A 23,150-nucleotide genomic window follows, 5' to 3' on the forward strand; every position below is an offset into this window, starting at 1 on the left:
TGAGGGACAGCGCCCAGGCTGAGTTCAGGCCCCACGACTGACAAAAAAAATATAAATATATTATTATCTTTAAGAGTTATACAAAGAGGTAATCATTCAACAAATCAATTTATAAGTACACAATATCTTGATTGATAATCACTCCCTTAATCAGTCTCCCCCTCCCTCCCAACTTAACTTCTCCCCTGTTTTCCCAGAGTTCTTTAAGATAGTGACTCACATAAGTAAAATCCCAAGAGGTTGGGTTTTAATGTCCATTTAGGTAAAGGAAAAGAAGTAAGTATTCCTAAAAATGGAATTTCCAGGCTTGACTATTACAGTAGTGTTCAGTCTGAATTTATACCATCTACATAATGAGAGCATGCATGAGACAGATATCAGCACAGTAAAACAATCACTTTTTTGTGATACTTTGGTGTCTTGGAAATGCCTCAGTTGGATAAATGGAGTGAGGCTTTTCTCACCATAGCTTCTGGGGGGAGGGGGGGAGGCTTTGGGCCTGCACTTTCGCAAGGACTAAGCTTCAACCAGCTCAACCTCTCAATGTAACCTTGATGTACATATGTGCTACCTTAGGTAAATGCACGGAGCCTTGAGACTGAATGTGCATGCATGGCCTTGTGTGACCATCCGTGGCCAAATGCCCCTTTGTCTAGAGAGAGAATGAAGAGGCACCACTGAAGGACAGGAGAAAGTGAGTCTTTCTGCAATAACAATATTTCTTCTTGTAAAATACTTATTGAAACTTTTGTGTTTGTTCTAAGTATTATTTATTTTAATCTTTACTACTGCTGTGATTTGAGTATTTCATTACCACCACTTTATTTGTGAGCAAATTAAGGCTTTTAGAATTTATTTTCCAAATTTACACAAGTAAGTCTAGGTTTCTGGACACAAAGTCTGTGGTGGTAATTTTTATTTTTATTTTTTTTATTTTTATTTTTTGTGAACATACTGTGTGGTGGTAATTTTTTTTTATCCATCCCCTTAGTTTGCTAAATGTCCTGAAACATTCTGTGGAAATGTCATTAAAGAAAACGTCGTAGTTCTTGCAGCTACTCTTTACAGAGTTTCAACTCAGACAACTTACTAATTCAACAAATTGTTAAAATTAAACTTTTCAATGGTACATATTTCTTGCAATTTTTTCTTTTAATGGATTACTCTTCTCAGTTTACATTTTTGTTAGCAATTCTGAGCTAATTCATTAAAATTTCTGTCTCAAATTTTATACCTCTACAAATCTCTGAAGCTATTGATGCATGGTCATGAAAACAATGTATGCTATAACACAAAGATAAAACAAAATGCAAATTCAATAAATACAAGCAGCAAACCATCAATAACCTAAAAGTATGCTGCTGTGATAAATTGTTCCCAGATACTAAATAAGTATCTGACAAGACACAAAGGCCATCGACCACTAACTGACTGGTTCCAAATTTGAGGCATAGGTGTACTTTGAAGAATGTACAGTAAGAGAGTAAAAGGATCATGATAACTAATTTCAATATTAGAAGACACAAATGTGTGATGTTTGTGCACTCGCAAACCACTAAAGTCTACTTAAGGGACTTTGGGGAAATATAGTTCCTTGACTTTGTATTCTGAGATAAGTTTAGATTTATAGAATAATTACAAAAATATTTCAAAGAGCTACTTGTCATTTATCAGCATCTCCTAAGGCTGAAACCCCACAGAACCCTTAGTATAATTACCAAGAGATGTAATGCTGTAAACTAAACTGCTTTAGTTCATTGGCTTTATTAGTACTCACCAGCATTTTTCACTAATACTCTATTTCCATCACAAAATCTAATGTAGCCTGCTTAGGTATCCTATCTAGTTAGCTTACCTAATTGGCAACAATTACTCTGTCTTTCCTTGTCTTTCATTAACTAAGACCTTGATGCTTTCAAATATTAACTATTCAAGTAAAAGGCTGGAATGAAGTCTTACAAGAAGATGGCCCTTATGAAGAGGCTGGGGTAGTAATACTGATATCAGATAAAACATATTTCAAATTACAATTAGAAAAATAACAAAGAAGGACATTTCATATTAATAAAGCAAATTTTCATTAGGTTTCTGTCTGATATGGTTCCCTGGTCTTGATTATTTTCTTTGGGATATATTCCTACATTAAGTATTTTTTTGTAGTGCTGCCTTCTTGTTCATGAATTCCTTCAATTTTTCTTTATTATTAAAAATTTTAGTTTCTCCAGCAAATGTAAATGCTAGTTTTGCTGAATATACCAGTTTGGGTTGACAGTCATTGGCTTTGAGGTCTTGGTGGTACTTTTCCAGGTTCTGCTTGTGTTGAGGGTTTGTACGGAAAGGTCTGCAGTGATACTAATTTTCTTTGCATTGTAGTATAGCTCCTTTGATTTTACAGCATTTAAAATTAGCTCTTTGCAATTCAGGTCTAGTGTCTTTACTACAATGTGTCTAGTGTTTCTTCTAGGATCCTATCTTTTGGTGTTCTGTATGTGGGTGAGGTTTGCTCTTTTGAGATTGGGGAAAATTTCTGTAATAATCTTATTGAGTAAGTGTTGCATCCCTCTATTTGGGTATTCCTCACCTTCATCAATCCCAGTTATACGAAGATTAGATTTCTTGGCATTGTCTGTCAGTTCTTGGCGTTCCCTTCGGTAATTTCTGAGTGTTTTTTCCATATCTATGACTTTTTCTCCAGCTCCTCTGTTTTATCTTCAACTCCTGATATTCTATTTTCCATCTCATTCATTGTTATCTACGGCTTCCATCGTGGTTTGCATTGTGGAAACTGATCTATTTATGATTTCTATATGGGTTCTCAAAGCTTTAATTTCATCTTTTAAGGAGGTACATACTGTATGCTTGACTGCATCTCTTTTTTAGGTCTTGGAATTACTTTGGTATTTCTTCTTTGTACTCTTGAAATTGTTGTTCTAACTCTCTTTTTATTACTTTGGCCAATTCTGCCATCATTTATTTCTTTATTCTTTTCTTCTCCATTTTTAATTTTCTCTCACTGGAGTTCTTTCCTGAGTTGCTGCAGGAGCACACGCGTGTTTCACGGTACTGGTGGCCTAGGCGGTTTAGGATCCCAGTTGGAGTGCACTTGCTTGTCAGTTCCCAGAGGTTTGGGGGTACTCCTCCAGCTGTCGGAGCTTATGCACGATTAGCTCTACTCAGTCTGGGACCTTGGTCGAAGGCTGCTTGGTCCCGGGCACAAGGCACAGGGGTGGGGCTGCTGGAGCCATCGCTCAGTTACAGGTGGGGCTCGTGTCACAGGCTGCTGGAGCCTGAGCATGGTTCCCGGGGCGGGGGGGGGGGGGGGGGTCGGGTACTCACTGATCCTGGAACTGGTTAGGGGCTGTCCAGCGGGGCTGGGGCAGATCGCTGTATCTGTGCTACTGTAGGTTGCTGGTTGCCCCTGCGCTGCGTTGCGATGACCCTGGGCTGAACAGGGTGGAGGAGGGAGCTCTAGCTCCGGCCCCGGCCCTAGGGCACCTCGTCCTCTCTCATGGCACCTCGCCTGCGGTCCCTGTCTCTGTCTGCACTGTCCGGTTCCAGGGCGGTGGGAGTTTTCTGCATTTGGGTTTCACAGTCCGCATGTGGCCCTGCGGTCCCAGGGGGCCAGGGGCCGGGCCAGAGTTGGCAAAGGCCCCTGATTTTCCGTCTTGGTACAAGTTCTGAGGTTTTCTTTTTCCTTTTCTCTTTTCAGCTCCTGTATTTCTCTGGTTGTTCTCCTTTGTTGCTTATGCCGATCTCTTGGGGGACCTACGTGTTGGAACCCGAATTCTCTGTGTAGTTGGAGAGAGCTGAGGCGTTTCCCTGCTGGTTCATGGCCATCTTGGATCCTCTCTCTTAAGAGTGTTTTTTAGACCAGCGTTGGAGTGTGCTGCCTCTGGAGGACAGGATACTACGAGGTGAGCAGCGAATGACGTCGCGCTGGCGCGCTGGGTCGCTGCTGTTGTTTCTGCCAATGATGACACCGTGGACACAGAGCTGTAAAGCAGGACCATTGTCCCTACGGTGCCTCAGAGCCTGTTTGGTTCGCCTACATCTGTGTTCTACCTCCCTGGAGTTGAGAACTTGCACAATAGCCTCTTTAATCCTAATGCTTTCCTGAAGGAGGCTCAGCTGGTCCTCCACAGTAAATCTGACATCCTTAAAGAGATTTTCAACTTGAAGATAGTAGCCTAACACAGATAATTTCCTTCTCTTCTTAGGAATGAGGTAAAAATCGAAGAGAGGAGACAAGAATTGAGATGCCAAGTCTATGAACAGCTTAAACTTCATTACAAAGTATGTGGCTTCTAAAAGCAGAAAAGACCATGTAGGACATATCCGAAAGGAAGCAAGGAGATGGCTAGTAAAGTGCATTACTCTCCTTTCTTGAATATTTTTGTATTATCTTTAGATAGTTGTACAAAGGAGTTGCCATTCACCAAAGCAGTTTATGAATACAGTGCATGTTGATCAATGCCACCTCTTTCAACATTCTCACCCACCCCTCACAACCCACTCTTTCCCTTATATATTTTAATTTTAGGTTATGTATTGAATTTTTGTTTTGCCATTTAACAAAGAAATTTTTGTGTACAATGCATCTTGATCCATGTCAAAGTGCATCTCTTAAAGCTAAGAGCACAAAAAGTACTCTGTGACATAACTGAGGAAAATCTGCATTGCAGAATATTTATAAATTTAATAACAATGTTAGAACACCATAACTTGTGGAATATTTCTAAGGCAATGCTCAGGAAAGTATTAATAATCTCAAGATAAATTAATTAATAAGAAAATGGTAATAAATGCATTAATCATTTAGCTCAAGAAATTACTTGAAAACCTAATCAAATTATCCTGTGGAGAGCAGAAAAAAGGAATTAAGAAGGATAAAAGCAGAAATTAATGGTTTAGAAAACAGGGAAATGAGAAATTATTAATATGTAAATGAAAAGCTGCCCCCCTGAAAAATTAATAATACAGAAAAACTAATAATCTATATCAGTCAGTTTTCAACTAGAAAAACACAATGGCTCTCAGATTATAGAAAGGCTTAGGCTAGTGTGAAATGTGTGGGGCTGGCCAAGGAAGTTGGGGGGCTGGAATTTCCCATGAGCTAAAGCTTTACAACATGGCAGGTTTTCCTGACATCCTCCAGGCTATGTCTTTCAACAGACTGTAGCACACTCTGCTGATCTAGGAAGATCTTCCTGACTTAAAGTATATTGACTATAGACTTTAACCATACCTATAAGATACCTACACAGCAACCCCTGGATTAGTGTTTGAATAACTTGGACCATGGTCTATCATTGTCTCCTAAACCTAAAAATGAGAAGCTAGCACAAACCTTCTACATAACAAAAGACAGCTGATGGAATGACTATGGATTAAAAGAAAATTAGAACCACAAAGAGATGGATTTTCACTCAATTTAAATACATTTGAAGACATTTAAGAAATTGATGCTTTTTGAGGAATATATAACACTTAAAAACTGATTTTAATTATCTTTATGTAGAGACAATTAAATTAATTAATATTAATGAGATGATATTATCTTTGTGTAAAGATAATTAAAATAAATACCTTTAAGTTGTTAAAGATAATTAAATAAGTAAAATAACCGATTCCAGAAAAAGAAAAATCACAATACCAATTTCCATCAAAGACACAAACATTTTTTCTGGTGCTGTTCTTTCCAGCAGTATATCATTAAATACCAGCTAATTTGGTTACCTTGTGATTTTTTTTTAAATTGCAAGTTAGAACTTCTGTGATAATTAAGAATGTTCTAAACTGTCCTGACCAGTGTGGTTTTCAGGCATATGGCTGCTAAGTTGTTGAATTTAGCTGGTTCTATTGAGTTATTGAACTTTAATTTATACTAAAATAGCTGCAAGTTTCTGCTGGTTACTGTACTGAATAAAATAGTCCTCAGGTATGTAAAAGGAGAGCTTCTAAATTCCCTTATCATATGAATATACATATGATAAGTTTAACAAAGATTGAACATATAAACCATAAACCAACATCATTTATAAAAATAAATACAAATGCTTAAGATAAAATGAACAAACAGAAACTCATAACACTTTAAAAGTATAGTATATAAAGGTTATATGGGGTTAATTCTAGGTATTAAAATGGCTTATCCATTACAGGAACCTGGGTTTGATCCTCAGCAAGTATACACACACACACACACACACACACACACACACACACACACACACACACAGAATTTATTCTTTAGTTAACATGATCACGGAGGCTGAGCAGTTCCCTGACAATACTCTGCAAGCTGGAGAAACAGAAGTCATAGCAGTTCAGTCTGAACAGCTCAATGTCTCTGAAAGAAAGTCCAAGGATATAGCCCCAATCTGAGGCCAAAGGCCTGAGAATTACTTCTTCCCCAGAGTTGCTGGTGTAAATCTGAGTCCAAAACCAATGACTGGAGTCAGTGGCAGGGAAATGCCCCAGCTCAAAAGAGGGAGAAAGAGAATAAGTTCTCCCTCCTGCTTTTTCCATCTGGCTTCCCACCACTGGACTTCCCACCACTACACATATGTGGATGGATTTTTCCTCTTCTGTTCACTGAGCCATAGGCCAGACTTCTCCAGAAACACCCACGCAGATACGCCTAGAAAGATGCTTTACCAATTTTGTAGATATCCCTTAATTCAATCAAGTCTGGCACCCCAGACTTTAGTGTATGACTTTTGAGAGTACATCAGTACTCCATCCATGATAGACATCAACAGCAAAAGTGTGCTCGAAACATTTTGAATACTGTTTTAGAGATACTTGAGAGAATACTGTTTTAGAGATGAGAGAAATGGAGAGCAAGAGGGAGAGAGCTTGTATCACTTTTTGGAAAACCTTAACAATCAACTATTTATCCAAATTGGTAAGGATTGGATCAGAATTCTAAATTTATAAATTTAGAAAGGTGACTACTTATAAGACTATTGTAAAGAAAGCAATAACTTTCATACAAATAACAATCAGAGAATATGGTAGAAAAGAATCCAATTATCATAAATAGTATCTAAATATTTACAAGCCACAACAAAACAGATAAAATTTCTAGGAATAGTCTGGGAAATGTGTATGTAGTTGAATAAAATTAAAACTTCCCCAGGCACATGAAGGGAAGTTTGAATGAATAGAGAAGGATAATATATGTTCTTGGACAGGATATTGCAAATTGACCCTTTTATTAAAACTTGTTGATGATTGTTAATGAATTTACACTAACAAATATAGTTTCATTTTATCAAATCACCAGCAGAATCATCCTGGTATATAGCAAGCTGATTCTAAAGAACACATAAAAAGTTAAAAAAAAAAAACAAAACAAGAATTGCCAGGGAACTTTCTACCATTAAACATAAAGCTATATAAATTGCAATAGGATTACACTTGTGTGTAAACAGACCAGCATGCCAGAATAAGTAGTCCAGATATGGACACAAATACTTATGGGAATTTAAGCTCTGATAAAGACATCATTTCAAAACAGAAGTAAAATGGAAGAGTAGTCAAGCATCTGGGTAGCCATCTGTAAAAAATGTTGCATCATGCATACTTAATAACTTAGACAAGAATGGTGTACAAATGGATCAAATATTTAAATGTAAAGGAAACAAAAGAGCTATGAATAATTAGAAAAAATCAAGATACTTTAAGAATAATTCTAGTCAGAATAAGGTCAATCTAAACATACGACAATAGAGAAGTCATAAAATATTGATGAATTCAAAGATATTAACCATTCTTTAAAGCAGAGGCAAAGACAAAAGTTAATGTCCTTGAAAATGCATTTCAAAGTAGTATTACAAAGAACTGAGTTTTGAACCATGTAAGTGTCTTTTTATAGATTGTTTGGGTAAGAGTCCAAAAGCCTACTAGGAATATAAGCAAAAGGCAGGAATAAATGGTTCAGAGAAAAGGACATACAAACAGCTCAGACAACTCATGAAAAGATGGGCAACTTGCTTTATAATTGGAAAAATGCAAATTAAAACTTGGCTGTGATGTTAATTTTCATCAATCAGATTAGTAAAGATCAAAAAGTTTGAAAACACAGAGAGTGGCAAGCATGTGGGATAAGGCCTGCTAGTTTATTGCTCTAAGACAATAAAGGGCTATTCTCTCTGGACATGAGGTTTGTGTTTAGCCAGATTTAGTGACTGCAGTTTTAGCAGGATGGTTATAGAGGAACCCAGATTTCAGGATATAAAGAAGATAAGAGTTGTGTGACTGCGCCTCATAGCACAATACTATTTTATGCTAATACTTTACTGTAATAGCCACATTGTGCGATGGAGTGTAAGCGTCCACATCCCATAGCAGAGATATACAGTTGTCCATTATAACTTGTACCTTTGACTTTGAATTTCCTTAGTTCCTCTTTTCATTCTTTTATCCATCAAACAAATATTTCAAGCATACTGTATCTTAGGGACACTTCAGCTATGCATCTGTACTTTCCTACTTGCCCCAGCCCAAGCTATGCTTGACTCTGTATTGTGGACACAATGATTTGCTCCCATACACTGTAATATCAATGTTGATATTCTACCTTTGGCCCTCTGAGCCAAGGCATTGATTTACGCTTCCTCTATTTTTTTTTTTTTTTTTAGGTCCTGGCTCCCTATAAGAGCCACCAGCTGGGATTATTGTCCACTGTGTCTCTAAGGAAGAGAAATAGTGCCTGAAAGTTGTACCTAAGACACTATGGGGCATCTGCTGTCCTCACCACAGGATATTAATTAAAAAACAAATGTGAATTGATTGCCTACCAAGGCAGATACAGCAGTTAACAAAAGAGAGAACTTTCCTGTTCTGGTGGAATGGGGGCGTAGGTATCCAACTGTAGAACTACTGCTCAGGGAGCACCAGGCCTGCTGTCTGGCAGCCATCTCCCATTTAGGGCAGAAAGGGATGGACCAATTAGAAATGTGGCTAAATGTGCCCTGGAGTAAGGAATGCATTTAGTATAGTGAAGCAGATGTGCCTGGCTGGACTGTAAAATCTCCCCACGTAAAACCAATAAGGTAGTTTAACTAGTGAGACAAACCTTGCTTAGTGTTCATGAAGAAACCCTAACAAAATGGGCATAGCTGAGGCTGACTGTAATCAATGGCTGAAGAAGGAAGAACTCTATAGCAGAAGGAAATTCTCTTCACAATGACCTTGGACAACCCCAAAGAATATGTCAGGTGAAAGTTTCTGACCTAAGATTTCTAAATCATTAGCATCACAACTGAATGCTGAGCAGATTAGAGAGAGAAAAAGAAGGTATGCAGGTCCTTTTTCTTTGTCCAAAAGTAAAACTACTATGCTCCTGGGGAGCAGGACTCCTTTTAACATTTATAATCACAGGATTTCTTTTAATATTTATAATTAAATGAGTCTTAATTATGTTAATTGATATGAATGATAGGGAACAAAATGTCTCTTATAAGGCTATGTTTGTCTCAAAAGACTACTGTAGGATTCCCTGTCTATAAGGAGACAAGGTTGGAGGCATGGCACAGTTGGTATAACACTAACCGATGAGTGAAAGCTTCAGGGACTGAGTTTGAATCATAGTCCCTGCCAAAAAAACAAAAAAAACAAAAAAAACACCAAAAACATAAAAAGGAAAGAAAGAAGAAAGGAAAGAAAAAGAAAGAAAGGAAAAAAAGGAAGGAAGGAAGGAAGGAGGTAGCTAAAGAGAGACAATAGAAATATAGTGGGTAAATGCCTCACTATTCCCAATGGTATGATTGCTCTAACAGCTTTCCCCGGAGTATCTCTGGCTACATGTTCTCACTTTTAGCCTTACATATAGGATATAGTAAAGGAAATCAAAGATCCATATGCCACAAAAATATTGTCCAGATCCCATCATCTTATTCACTATAGCTAATATTTATTCATACATATCACTCACTCTATCCTGGTGTTCATGTTACCTATATTGTACCTATAGAAATGTACACAGAACTGAAGGGCATAGGAAGAATCATAATCATAGGGTGAACACATCCATAACCTGATGTTTTCAACCAGGAATAGTGATAAAAAGACTGAAAAATCGACACCCAAATGATGTTCATCCAATGACACCGATAGCAAAGTGCTAAGGCAGGCCACAGAGAGTAAGAATGTATTTACTGGAAGAGTTTGCTGGATTCCTGTGTCAGCTGACCTCTGTCATGATCCATATTCCAACTGCAAAACTATTCATTCGTCAAGGTCTACAGGTAGTTGTGTAAAAGGATGATGTCATTATGGAACTTTACATATACTTTCCTAAGTGCCTGAGAAATATATGCACAACAGTGGGATCATATAAACCCTAAACACCACAGGGAAGAAAACTCAATAGGAATGAAACAAGATGGGAATATTCCTATTTGTTAGAGAATTAGGGTAGGGAATGATGTGTACACCAAGGCAAAGCACTTAGAGGGAAATTATGGGAGACTAAGGTGGGGGGTAGAGTACTAACAATCTGAGGCTGTGGAGGAACAAGGAACAAGATATTTATACATAAGCTCTAGGCCTTGAGGGAATTTCATTCGGTAGAGAAACAAATTCAAATAGGTGATGTAGGTAATCTTCTGTAAATACGATTTATGTGTAAATTACTGCAGTAAAAATAACCCGTGGCCACTTCTCTGGAGGTCTTCGAAACAAACCAGTTCCAAGGTGCCAGTAATGGATTAAGTAATCTCTTAGTTAATTTATGATAATCAGACATAAAAAAATGTTATGCATCTTGAGGAAAAAAACACAAAAAGAAACAAAGAAAGAAGTGTCCTCATAACAACTTGCCTACAGGGTAGTCAGTGTTTTTAGGGAAAGATTATTAAAGTATGCTTGCATTGTCTTTTTATTTATTTATTTTTTAAATCCAGTGAGCGTTTCTGTGCTGTTTCAGGCACCAGATATTCAAAAATGCTCCATATCCTGGCCTGTCGGATGCCAGGGTAAGACTACAGGTTAATGTTGAGCTAATTGTTAAAGGAAACTAAGCAAGAGGCAATTAGTCTGGAGTTGGTTTGTAACCAGAATGTCTCATCAGTAAACTGAAAGTTCACTTAGAAGCATTCTTTGTAACTGATTAAGCTCAAATCAAGCATCACCCAATAATAGCTAGCTACTAAATAATTGATTATTAACAAGAGACTTCCCATTAAACTGTCCCCAAACAAAGTCAGTAAATGGATTTTACTTCAGTTCAGTTTTATTACAGTTTATATTTTTTCAAAACACCTGCTGCCCACATTGTTGGGCTGGAGCTTTCTGAACATCTAATTTTGAGTGTTACCTGATTTGTGAGTTAAGTTTTCTTTGAAGTTTTTTTTCTTAATAAATGTGTTAAACATGGGGCAGGGGCTGGAAATGTGGCTTAATGGTAGAGTGCTTGTCTAACATGCATGAAGCCCTAGGTTTGATTTTTCAGTACCACCTAAACAGAAAAAGCCAGAAGTGACATTGTGGCTCAAGTGGTAGAGTGCCTAGGCCCTGAATTCAATCCAGGACTGGCAAAAAATATGTTAAACAAAGGGCAGTTAAGAAGAGAAACTTCCTTTTTTATATTTGTCTCACTGGTGAAGGTTTTGATTTACTTGAAGGTGGGTTTTCTGCTTTTCAACCTGCGGTCTTGGCTCCAGACTGAACCTGAGGTTCATCTGAGTGTGAGCCAAAGAAATGAGCAAGGCTCCTTTGCCTGTTTTTCTCCTCCTAATATAACTAATAGATGCTAATAAAAAATAACAAAGTGAAAATCCCAGGTTTTGATCCCCAGAAATTCAGCAACAGAACTGCTATGTATGGTAAAGGATGGCTTCATGACTGTGAGGTGCTCAAGGCCTGTGTTTAAAAAGTCTTGAATTTGGTTTAATGCCCTGGAGGCACTGCCTTCACTTACTGATTTTTTTTTTTATCGGTTGTGTGGCTTGAACTCTGAGCTTGGGCACTGTCCTTGTGCTCTTCAGCCCAAGGCGAGCGCTCTACCACTTGAGCCACAGAGCCACTCCTGGTTTTCTAGTGGTTTATTGCAGATAGTCTCACAGACTTTCCTGCCTGGGCTGGCTTTGAACCATGATCCCCAGATCTCAGCCTCCTGAGTAGCTAGGATTACAGTCATGAGCCACTGGTGCCTGGCTTACTGATGATTTTGAGCAAGGAGCTCTGCATTTTCATTTTGCAGTGGGTTCTAAAATTATCTGGTGGGCCTGGTGTGTGTGTGTGGGGGGGGACATGTGCACATGCATGTGTTTGGATGTGTATTATGTCATAAATATCCATTTTAACTAGGTTAGTTGAGGGGATGGGTGAGGTTGGGAGAGATTGGGAAGGATGATGGATTGGGTGACATTGATCAAAAAGCATTGCACTCAAAAATTGGTATGTTTAACTGAAACCTCTTTGTACAATTACTTAAAGATAATAGTAAAAACAATCCATTTTGAAGGAAAAAGCATCCCTGACTTTCTTCAAAAGTCTACCATAAAGACTTTTTAAAATGTTAATACTAGCCATACCTGTAATCCTAGCTGCTATGGAGGCTGACATGAAGGATTGCCATTCAAAGCCAGCTTAGGCAGAAAAGTCTCTGAAACTCCATCTCCAATTAACCAGTAAAATGTCAGACTGGAGGTGTGGCTCAAGTGGTAGAGTACCAGCTGTGAACAAAAAATCTGAGTGACAGCATGATGCCTTGAGTTCAAGCCCTAGTACCAGCACACACATTCAGACAGACAGACAGACACACACACATGTATACACAAGTTAATTCATAATGCTAATTAGGATATGTGAAAAGAACAGTCTCACTTACTGCCTATGGTAATGTAATTTTTCTATAGAGAAATTTAATTATATAGATGTATATATAATATACTTGCATATGTATAAATATACATATAATATATATCATATATACACATTCTCTTAAAATATTTCCTTGATATACAAAATATTAAAATATTAATACAATATTTTCTGTATCTTTGCTCTCAGGGCTCTTTTATTTAGTTTTGACTTTTACTGTCTTTTTTTCTGAATTTTATTCTCATTAAGGTAATGCACACCACAGTTTAAAAATCAAATAGTACTAACAAGTTTATAATGAAAAACAGCAGCTTCCTACTTTATCTCTCCTCACCTCTAATCCCTCCTTCCTAGAAGCAATTCATTTAGCTTTGTCTCTAGTATTCACTTCTTTATTTCTATGCTACTTCCTTTCTTAATTTATTAAATTAAATTTCCTGTTGCCACACAGATGATTTAGTTTTCTTATACTTCTCTATAATTGTTCTATTACACTTAATCTGTATCTATTTTGCATATATTTAAAAATGTGTTGGTGTTATATGAATACATTTTCAGGCTCATGAAAGTTATGTTTTATATTTAATTGTGTTTTACATTTTTCATTTTACATTTTATGTTATGTGTTTGGGATTCATTTATGTTGCTTTATATTTACCCATGTATGGGTTAGCATATGAAAAAATTGATTTACCTTAGCATCGTTGGTAACAGAAAAAGATTCATGCCAAACTTAATGTCTATTAACAAGAATTGGGTTAAATGACCATAAGAGAATAGTCTGCCACATGTAAAAAGACATAAACTGGAAGTTATTGCCAGGTAGCAGGTGCAAAATTGGTGGGGGGTGATCATAGTTTCTCACTAGGAGAAGACTGGCATCGACCTTCTGTGTGAGGCATGTGAGTTTCTCATCCTGTGGATTGGCTGGTTGGGTATGTGACTCAAACCATGCCTCTCCATTTCTGTGATCTTCCTTAGTTCCTATTTGGATCCCGGTGTTTGCAGCCTTCCTCCCTCCTCCTCCCACACCACCAGTTCTTTTTATCCCATTGGGAAGGAATCCTGAAGCCTATTACAACGGAGTTCAAATCATTAATAATAAGTGGACAAAATATTCTTTCTTCTTCCATAGGACAATCCATGTATATAAAGTTATATAACTATATATAAAAACTACATATATAGCTGTATATAGTTATTGTATATAGTTATATACATATAACTATATACATGGACGGTACATATATATGTAAGCTAACCACATGCATATATAGTGTGATAACTACATATTGTCATATTTTTTACATTTATGCAGAATTTAGTTGTTTATTTCTAAGCTGCTTCTTTTCTTGATTTATTGTATCTAAGTTATCAGTTAACTTCCTGTTGTAATAGAGATGGTTGGGAACCTGGATACATGGAAATATTTTTTTCCTTTTCTGTGCTTCTTTTCTTCAAGTAGGTGAAAGCCTGGGGAAGTCTAATTATAGATCCAGGCTCAAGGAAGATAAACCAGCCCATAAACCACAGATGCTGGAATGAAGACTGGTCACACAGTAATTTAATATGAACTGGAAGTCAATACCTCCCCTGGGTCTGAGACATCCAGTTTTGCAACATCATTGCCTCAGCTGCATAAGGATAGAGGCTTCTAAATTTAGGGGTCCAAGCTTTCTTTCTACTGTGAATGTTAATTAAGCCATACAGGAATCTTTCATAGTATTCTTTCAACAGGTATTTAAAGAGCCTATGGGTACAGTGTCTATACAGGGGTCTGGAAAGAATAGAGACCATGGGTGAAGACTAGAGAAAGCTGATTGTGCTCCTGGTGTGACGGGTCCAGTACTTAGGTCAGGCCCAGTGGCTTTGTAGTTAGTTGCTTCATTCTTTACCTGCTGGCTTTTGGAATTGAATTCTCAAATATTTCCAGGAGATTCTGGAGTTGGAAATGGTTCCAGATGCCTTAAGGGAAAGGAATAGCATTAAGTTGAGGATAGGCAAGAAGTGTGATGAAAAGAATGGAAAGTATACATCAGCCTTGAAGCTGGACCAGTGTGTGCCTAAGGAGGAGTTTAAATCACCAGCTAAGTTTAAACCACCAGATAAACAATGTTTTCTCAATCTTCAGTGTCCTCCCTCCCTTTTGTAGAAAATAGTTTTGTTATTACTATATAATTTGCAAGTCCTGGGGCTTGAACTCTGGGAGTGGGCACTGTCCCTGAGCTCTTTTGCTCAAAGGTAGCACTTTACCACTTGACCTACAGTGCCATTTTCTACTATTTCTGAGTAGTTTATTGGAGATAAGAGTCTCACAGATGTTCCTGCCTGGGCTGGCTTTGAACCACGATCCTCAGATCTCAGCCTCCTGAGTAACTAGGTTTTTGGCATTAGCCACCAGTGCCCTGCTATGAACACATTTTTTTTTTTGGGCAATGTCATCCCTTCCTTCACTTTGCCCACTTTCTCCCTCCCATCCTTGCCTGCAAGTTTACGTAGGTCATTTTCCACATAGTATATACTGAATAGCATGATTGCATTTGTTTGTCTTTCTTCCTCCCCTTTCTGTATTCTCCTTTACCCTACCCTGCTCTCCCCCCCAAAAGAAAAACAACCCAAAACAAAAACAAACACCACCACCACCAACAAAAACTATAACAAAACTCCCCATGTTTCTATTTCCTAGAGTTCTTTTCACTAAACAGTATAATAAATGTTCAGAGACACTGGTTGAGTAAGTCTTTTCTTGCCTAAATAAGAGCAAGGGATCCTTGCATGCAAAGGTTTGTTTGAGGACAGTTGAAGCCAAGGCCTCATTCATAGCTGCTCTGGTTCTTTGCAGCCAAAGCCCAATCTCGTATACACAGCTGTTCTCAATGGACAAATACTCATCGATCACTCAAAAAATAGCAAGTATAGTTCCCTGCAAGCAGGCCTAACACAATTTTGAAAATGTGTACAAACTCTCACTTTTGAAGGCTGGACAAAACTCTCATGTGTTACTTGATGAACTCTATTGAAAGATAAACAATTTTACAAATCCTACTTCTGGTTATTCAGTTTATTGATCATTTTTTAATGCAGCTGGATGAATAGAAGCCATTTGACTTATTTTTTTCTCTAACTTCTGTTTCCAACTGGGCTCTGTAGAAGTTTTATATCCTGAATCTTATTGTAATTTTGGGCAGATTCCATAATGTATCTTTCTCTTTCAATTATTAAAAAGTGAAGTTCCTTTCTAACTCTCTGCCAGCCTTGCCATCAGGCTAGACTGACAATTTACAGAATAGAAAGATCAATGGGGATAATAGTATGCACTGTTGATTTTCTTCTTATTCTTGCTGTTTCTATTTAAGTGCAGGGATGAAAAGGATAGAGTCTACTATTTAACTATCGTTATTTCCTTAAGAAAGGAGAAGAGCAGAGGCACATGTCCACTATTTAGCTAACAACCTCATTTGTAGTCTCTCAGGTGTAGTTATCATAGTTTCAGTAGCTATCACTTTGGTGCTGTTACATTGACACATTGATTCTTACATTAACACATGGCACTGTCATTGACACAATGATGCTGTGAGGGGTGTGTGTGTGTGTGTGTGTGTGTGTGTGTGTGTGTGTGTGTGTGTGTGTGTGTGTGTGTGTGTGTGGTGGTAGACATTGAATCACCTTCTCTGGCACTTGCGTGGGTTTGGTGGAGGGTCCTACTAAAAGGTCCAAGACTATGTCTTGACATAGGGAGGTGAAGTTCCACTCTTCCCAGACCCTGTGCATATGATCTCAAGCTGCTGGTTTCTCTTGCCTGGCAGGTTGTCTTTGTGAGGAGAATCTGGAATAGCCAGCGCACTCAGTGGAGTCTCTTTAATTACAGCATTAGGTTTTTGCTGCTCCATCTTTCCTGTGTTTTGGTTACCATCTGTTGACCTCATTATAAGTGATCCTCCACTTTGTGTAGTACAAAAATACCCCAATGGAACATCTGACTGAGACAGTTGAGATGGGCAGGAGTTTATTAGTCATGTATGTTCATAATCTAGAGATAAGGGCATCACATGCCTTGTAGGATCCTGTGGGGCTGGGACTCAAGGAACAGCGTGACTCAGAAAGGGAGGTAGGAGAAATGTTTTGCTGTGTGAAGAAAGTGAGATAACCCTTGATTGCAAGAGGAAGATATGATTGATTTGGAATAGTTTTGAAGGCTGACATAGAGGTGAAATGCATTTTAGCTTGAAGATAGCTAATGGAGAAATTGGCTGGGTGGGACACCTTTCCCACCAAGTTAGAGACATATTTGGCAAGAGCAGGGATCTTGGGGCTCAAAGATGCAAAGCAGCATGGAACTCACAATACATCCCGCCACGCCTCTCTGACTTCCTTTCTACTTGTCTTCTAGATCTAGGGTTGGATCTTGAGTCTTCTGCATAAGAAGATAACTGACGAGGAAATGAGATGTTAGTAAGTCCTTTCCATAGCATTGATCCTTATCTGTGAGGGATTTTCTGGTTCCAAAAAATGAAATAAGGATGATGGGCAGGAATCCTCTATCATCATAATAGCTCACTATGTGAATCAGCTTTCTAATATTGTAACAGAATACCTGAACTAATCAACTTTCAAGAAGGGAAGGTTTGTTTTGGTTCATAGTTTGGTGCACCATTAGCTGCTCCCTTGCGTTGGGGCCCTTGGTGAGGCAGTACATCATAGTAGGAAGCCCGTGGAAGAGTTAGCTACTCAGTTCATTGTTTCTCAGTGATAAAAGTGAGATAAGGGGCTGAGGTTGGAAGAGGGTTATGGGCTATGACCCAGGATCACTTCTAATGAAGCTTCTTAGCTTGCTTCTAGCTAGCTTCTTAGTAAGCAGTTAGCTAGAAGCTAATTTAGTAAGCTTAATAGCGCCGCAAGCTGGGAGCCAGGCCTTTAACACAGGAGCCTTTTGGGGGACTCATCTCCAAACCATAGCATACTCCAAGACTGCTTCTACAAGAACCAGGTATGGTTCTTTATTAGACTTCGGGAAATGAGTAGACAGATGGCAAGGTTGTGGTTCGACTGACTGTAGGGAGGTTGGTTCTAGGGTTTCTTTAACAAAGTCTGAGAGAGATAGTAATCTTAAAATGTTTGTGATAATCTTTAAAAAGTGTTTTCTAGAAGGGGTCAATGATGGGATATTATTTCACATTATGTTCCTTGAAGTTAATCCCCCTCTGGCAGGACACCTTCAGAGGACATGAGTGTAAGGAGCCTCAGTCTTAGGATGAAAGTATCACCCCTCCTCTATGACCCTCTTGACCATGCTTTTGATGTCTCCACAGAGATGAGATTTGAAGTTTAGAATGCCTTGTGTTTAACTTGTTACTCTGAGGTACTCTGGATATTGGTGCAGGGGTCTGAGGATGGTATGTTAATTTCTGTCACAGCAGCATGGACTGTATGAAATCTGTCATCTCCTTTTACTTCCATCAGTGTTGACAAGAGATTGCTTGCCTGACCTAGAGTTTCCTGCTCTCCTAGAGTTTCTGCTTTGCCCCTTTGTTTACATCCCCCAGTTTGAGGGAGGGGCATGCACAGATGCTGATAGGTGAGAAGGCTGGGTGCAATGACCCCCCACAAAACTGCATTTGGACAACAGCCTGTGTGATAGACAGTGGCCCCCAGGTACCCTGACCTGGGTCTGTGTGACCCCATGGCATGAGAAAGAAGAAGGAAGAGGGTCACAGAAAAAGTGGAGTAAATAGTTTCCATTTTTGCAAAATAGTTATTGAATTACAGTTCCCACTTCGTTAAATCTGAGATTCTTAGTAGTCCCTTGATCCCTTTCCATCCACTAGAGGCAATTAAGACCCTGAACCTGGTCCAGGGACCCTACTGCTCCTCCTATCTTGCTCTCCTGAAGGGGGAGCAAGTTCATATCTGCACAGTAACCCATCTCACCAGATTCTCTTCAGTATTCTATGCTGGTGAATTTCTCTCCTGAGCATTATCTCTGGCTGAACCTATTGATTCTCACTTTAGAAATTTCTATCTATGCATTTATGATTCTTAAACTATACCTTGAATTCTGACTACCCGCCTGAATCCCAGATCCATGGGTCCAGCTATTTCTTGGGTACAATTTGAAAACTTTCAGACACTTCGACCTTAAAAGCCTCAAGTCCAACTCATTTTTTTCCTTCCACACTCAAAGATCTATTTTTCGGCATTCTGTATATTGAGGACTTGTTTACCCACGTCTTAAGATCACTTCTACCCCATTGCCTCTTTCACAAAGAAATATCAATCTTAACTTTCACAAACTTGACAGAGCTGTCCATTTCTTTTCATAAACACTTCTCCCACCCCAGCCGCACCCATCAACACCATTCTTTTTTTTTGTTGTTGTTGGTGGTGGAGCTTGATCTTGGGCTGGGCACAGTCCCTCAGCTCTTCAGCTCAAGGCTAGCACTCTACCATTTGAGCTAGAGCACCACTTCGACTTTTTCTGCTTATGTGGTTCTAAGGAATCGAACCCAGGGCCTCATGCATGCAAGACCAGCACTCTACCACTGAGCCACCTTCCCAGCCCAACACCTTCTATAGTTCCATAATTGGGTCTTGGCCAGTCTTTCTCCTGTATAATTTGTTAACCCCTCTACTATCAAGATGTGCTTTCTGAATGAGAAATTCAGACAAGTCAGCACTTGCCTTAAAGATGTATGAATACTCTCCCAGCATCTTTTGGATACTTACTCTATGAATTATAAAGTCACTCATCATGTGGTTATTACCATCTCTCAACTTTGCTATCAGTGTCTCATGAATTTTGCCTATCAGCTCTCTCTCTCTCTCTCTCTCTCTCTCTCTCTCTCTCTCTCTCTCTCTCTCTCTCTCCCTCTCCCTCTCCCTCTCTCTCTGTTGGTCATGGGGCTTGAACTCTGGGCCTAGGTGCTGTCCCTCAGCTCTTTAGCTTAAGGCTAGTGCTCTACCACTTGGGCTGTAGTGCCACTTCCGTTTTTTTTCTGCTTATGTGGTGCTGAGGAATCAAACCCAGGGCTAGAAGCCACCAATGTGTATTTCTATAGCATCCTATACTGGTTTTATAAAATTTATCATCTTTATTGAAGCGTTAACATTGGAATTCCTCTGGTTCTTTATGAGGCAGGAGTCATGATAGCTTAACCATTACTCTAGTCCCAGTTACTAGCAGAGTGTCTGCATCAAATATACTTTTGCTAAATACTTAGGGTAGTACACAGGTGTTTGTAGAGACCTACATGCATGTGAATGTACATGTGTACATTCATATAGAGATACGTGTTTTTTTCTATCCCTCTTCCCTAGACCCTATGAAATAATAGCGGTACAGGATGTGATGTGAGGCCAAAAGCTCTACTGCTTACTAACCATATTGCAGTTAGGTTACCCTTTCTAAATTGCAGCTATCATGATGAGAATAACAACACCTATCTCCCTAGATAATATCCCTCTCCCATCTTACAATTCTGGAAATAGATGCATAGAAAGGTTCGAATATCCAGTGAGTGGCAGAGACAAAATTAGAACCCTGCAGTCTGATAGCAGATCTTTGTTCTTGACCTCTATGCAGTGCTCTTGCTCAAGGGTGCTACTGAAAGGTAATTTTATGTATTGTTCACTTGCCTTTTTTACTCTACCACAGTTTGGAAATAATATATAAGAAAGAAAGATTGTCACTGTAATCCAGCACACCGACAGCTGAGCAATATGACAGCTCACATCTCAGAAAAAAGAAAGGAGACAGAAAGATTATGAAAGGACAACACAAGATTTCTGTAGCAGGAGCGCCTGTGAGCGCTTTAAAACAGGGCAACATCTGCTAGTTGCCAACCTTGGTGCTTCAAAGGATGAGAGAGCAATGGATGCTCACTGTTGGCTCACAGAGCTGTCAAGGAGCTACAATGTGCTCACCATATATTTCAGGTTTATATGCAACAGGTAGCTTCCTGAGTTATGTCTTATAACAAGAACTGTGCTAGGCCTTGGGGATACGGTAGCAGTCCTCTTTCAGAAGGGTTGATTGTATGACAAGAGAGCTAGGCTAGGAAATGAGCAGTTTTGATACATTGCCAAGGCAGAGATCAGCTTAGAATGTAGAAGTGCTTAGGAGCCAGATCAGTAAGTTATTTAGGGAAGGGAGTGAGGGCAGAGAGGCTGGAAGCTATGGAGAACACAGTGTCTTTAAAGAAGATTAGGAATGAGATGGGGAAGTAAGAATGACACAGTGTGATAAGGGGAAGTGCATCCAGTCTGAAGTCAAGTGGTAGAGTGGATCCTGGTATCAATTCTAGTCCTGCCAGCGACAAACTGCAAAGCCTGGCACGAGTCATGGCATGCCATTAACCTAAAAGACAAGGAAAAAGAATATATTCTTCCTAAGTTTGTTCCGGATCAAATAGGGAAGTTATATTTGAAGACTATTGGGAAGTGCTACTTACTATAAAACTGAAGTATTAAGGGAAGTAATGTGCATGCTTACCACTAGATCTAGTGCCTAATCCACGAGTGCACTCTCAAACATAATGGTAATTGCCTTCTATACGCATCCTTTCTTGTTTTCATTCTCCAGCTTTTTGCTTTGCTGGTGGTGGGTATTTTGATGTCTGTTTGCTCATCTGGTCATCTTCATTGTAGGAGAGATAGTTTGGAGAATTAGATGTTCAGATATTTGGGTACTGGAGAACCAGGAACAAAATAGGCCAAGCTTTTACACTAGCACAGTTCAAAATAAAAAAAAAAATTGTGGAAAGATTTTTCTGGCCTTCAAATGGAATTATTTGTCTTTAAGTGAAAGTTGTAATTAAGAAAAGTCCTGATTCTTAATTGGACATGACACAGTCACTCTATTTGAAAATGTGTTCCTCTTTAACTAAACTTCAAAGATTGCCTCCACACCCTTTGGTGAAAAACTCTTCTGCTTCTGGTTTTTGTTTTGTTGCTAAGGGACTAATCAGTGCAAATGAGTAAATCAACACTGGGGCTGAGAGAGGTCTCAAAACAAACTGACTTGCAGAAAATCCAGGAAAGTCAAGAAAAAACCCAATAGCCAACAAACAGACCAACAGGATCCTGCCTCTAGGGATCTGCTTAATATTTTGTTTGAGACAGAATCTTGCTATCTAGCTCAGGTGACCTCCAATGTGCCATTCTCCTGCCTTGGCCTCCAGGGTACAAGAATTATCTTTGACTTGAGATAAAACCCAAATGCAAAGGATGAAGAAACAGCAGGTTTTATGGTTTAAATGCTTGTGTCCCCTCTAAAATTTATGCTGGCACTTAAACCCCAATTGAGACTAAGGCCTTTTGGAGATGATTAAATCCTGAGAGCAGAGCCCTCATTAGTGAGATCAGAAGGCCTTTTAAAGGGCTGGAGGGAACTCGCTAGGCCCCTCGTTCTCTTTCATTTCTTTTACTATGAGAGCACATAGAGATTCCCCCAGGGAGTTTGCACCATCTTGGAACCAGAAATCAGTGCACACCATATACTCAATCTATCAAGATCTTGATTTTGGACTTCTCAGTTTCTAGAACTAAGACAAATAAGTGTCTGTTGTTTTAGCATTTCCCAGTCAGTACTTTAGCAGCATGAATGATCTAAGCCAGTGGATGTGAGTAGCTGTCAAGAAACGATCAGAAGTATGAGCACGGAGCTTTGCACATAGTAGGTACACAACACAAAGTGAGGATTTATTCAGTATCCATTGTACAGAGCACGGTACCAACATGGGGAAGAATAATGAGGAGGCAAAAAGCAAAACTCTTCCTGGGTCCAATGTGTTCATGACCCAGGAGATGATAATAATGTTAAGCGGATAGGATTTCCCACAAATGACTTTAGGAACACACAGAAAGAACAACTAACTGCTTGGGTGGTGTTCAACAAAATGTAAAATCACAGCTTTCACTAGATAACAGTCTGAACACATAAACAGGTAAAGGGATCAAAAATACTTAGGCTAGCTAGTGAGGCAGAATGAAATCATTATATTTGTTAAGAAGTGCTAATGAAATGCAAATAAAGACAACCCTGAGATACCACCTTACCCCAGTCAGAATGTCCCACATCCACAAATCAGCCAACGACAAATGCTGGAGGGGATGTGGAGAACGAGGAACGCTATTACACTGCTGGTGGGAATGTACACTTATACAACCACTTTGGAAAGCAGTCTGGAGGGTCCTTAGAAAGCTAAAGATTGACCTCCCTTACGACCCAGTCATTCCACTTCTAGGCATCTACCCTGAACAACAGGAACCAATATACAAGGACACGTGCACCTCCATGTTTATTGCAGCACTGTTCGCAATAG

At 39.0% G+C, this 23,150-nt stretch overlaps 1 long non-coding RNA gene across 1 annotated transcript in view; it reads left to right on the top strand.

Moving 5' to 3' along the window:
* The first annotated feature begins 588 nt into the window (after positions 1-588).
* The window catches only part of LOC138812253 (uncharacterized), a 29,700-nt gene continuing 7,138 nt past the window's right edge, over positions 589-23,150 (top strand). The window contains exon 1 of the long non-coding RNA XR_011367575.1: positions 589-694. This is a non-coding gene — a long non-coding RNA (uncharacterized lncRNA). The remainder of the gene's footprint in view (positions 695-23,150) is intronic.

This window comes from Dipodomys merriami, unplaced genomic scaffold (assembly GCF_024711535.1).
Source record: "Dipodomys merriami isolate MVZ:Mamm:240054 unplaced genomic scaffold, mDipMer1.0.p SCAF_56, whole genome shotgun sequence".
NCBI lineage: Eukaryota > Metazoa > Chordata > Mammalia > Rodentia > Heteromyidae > Dipodomys > Dipodomys merriami.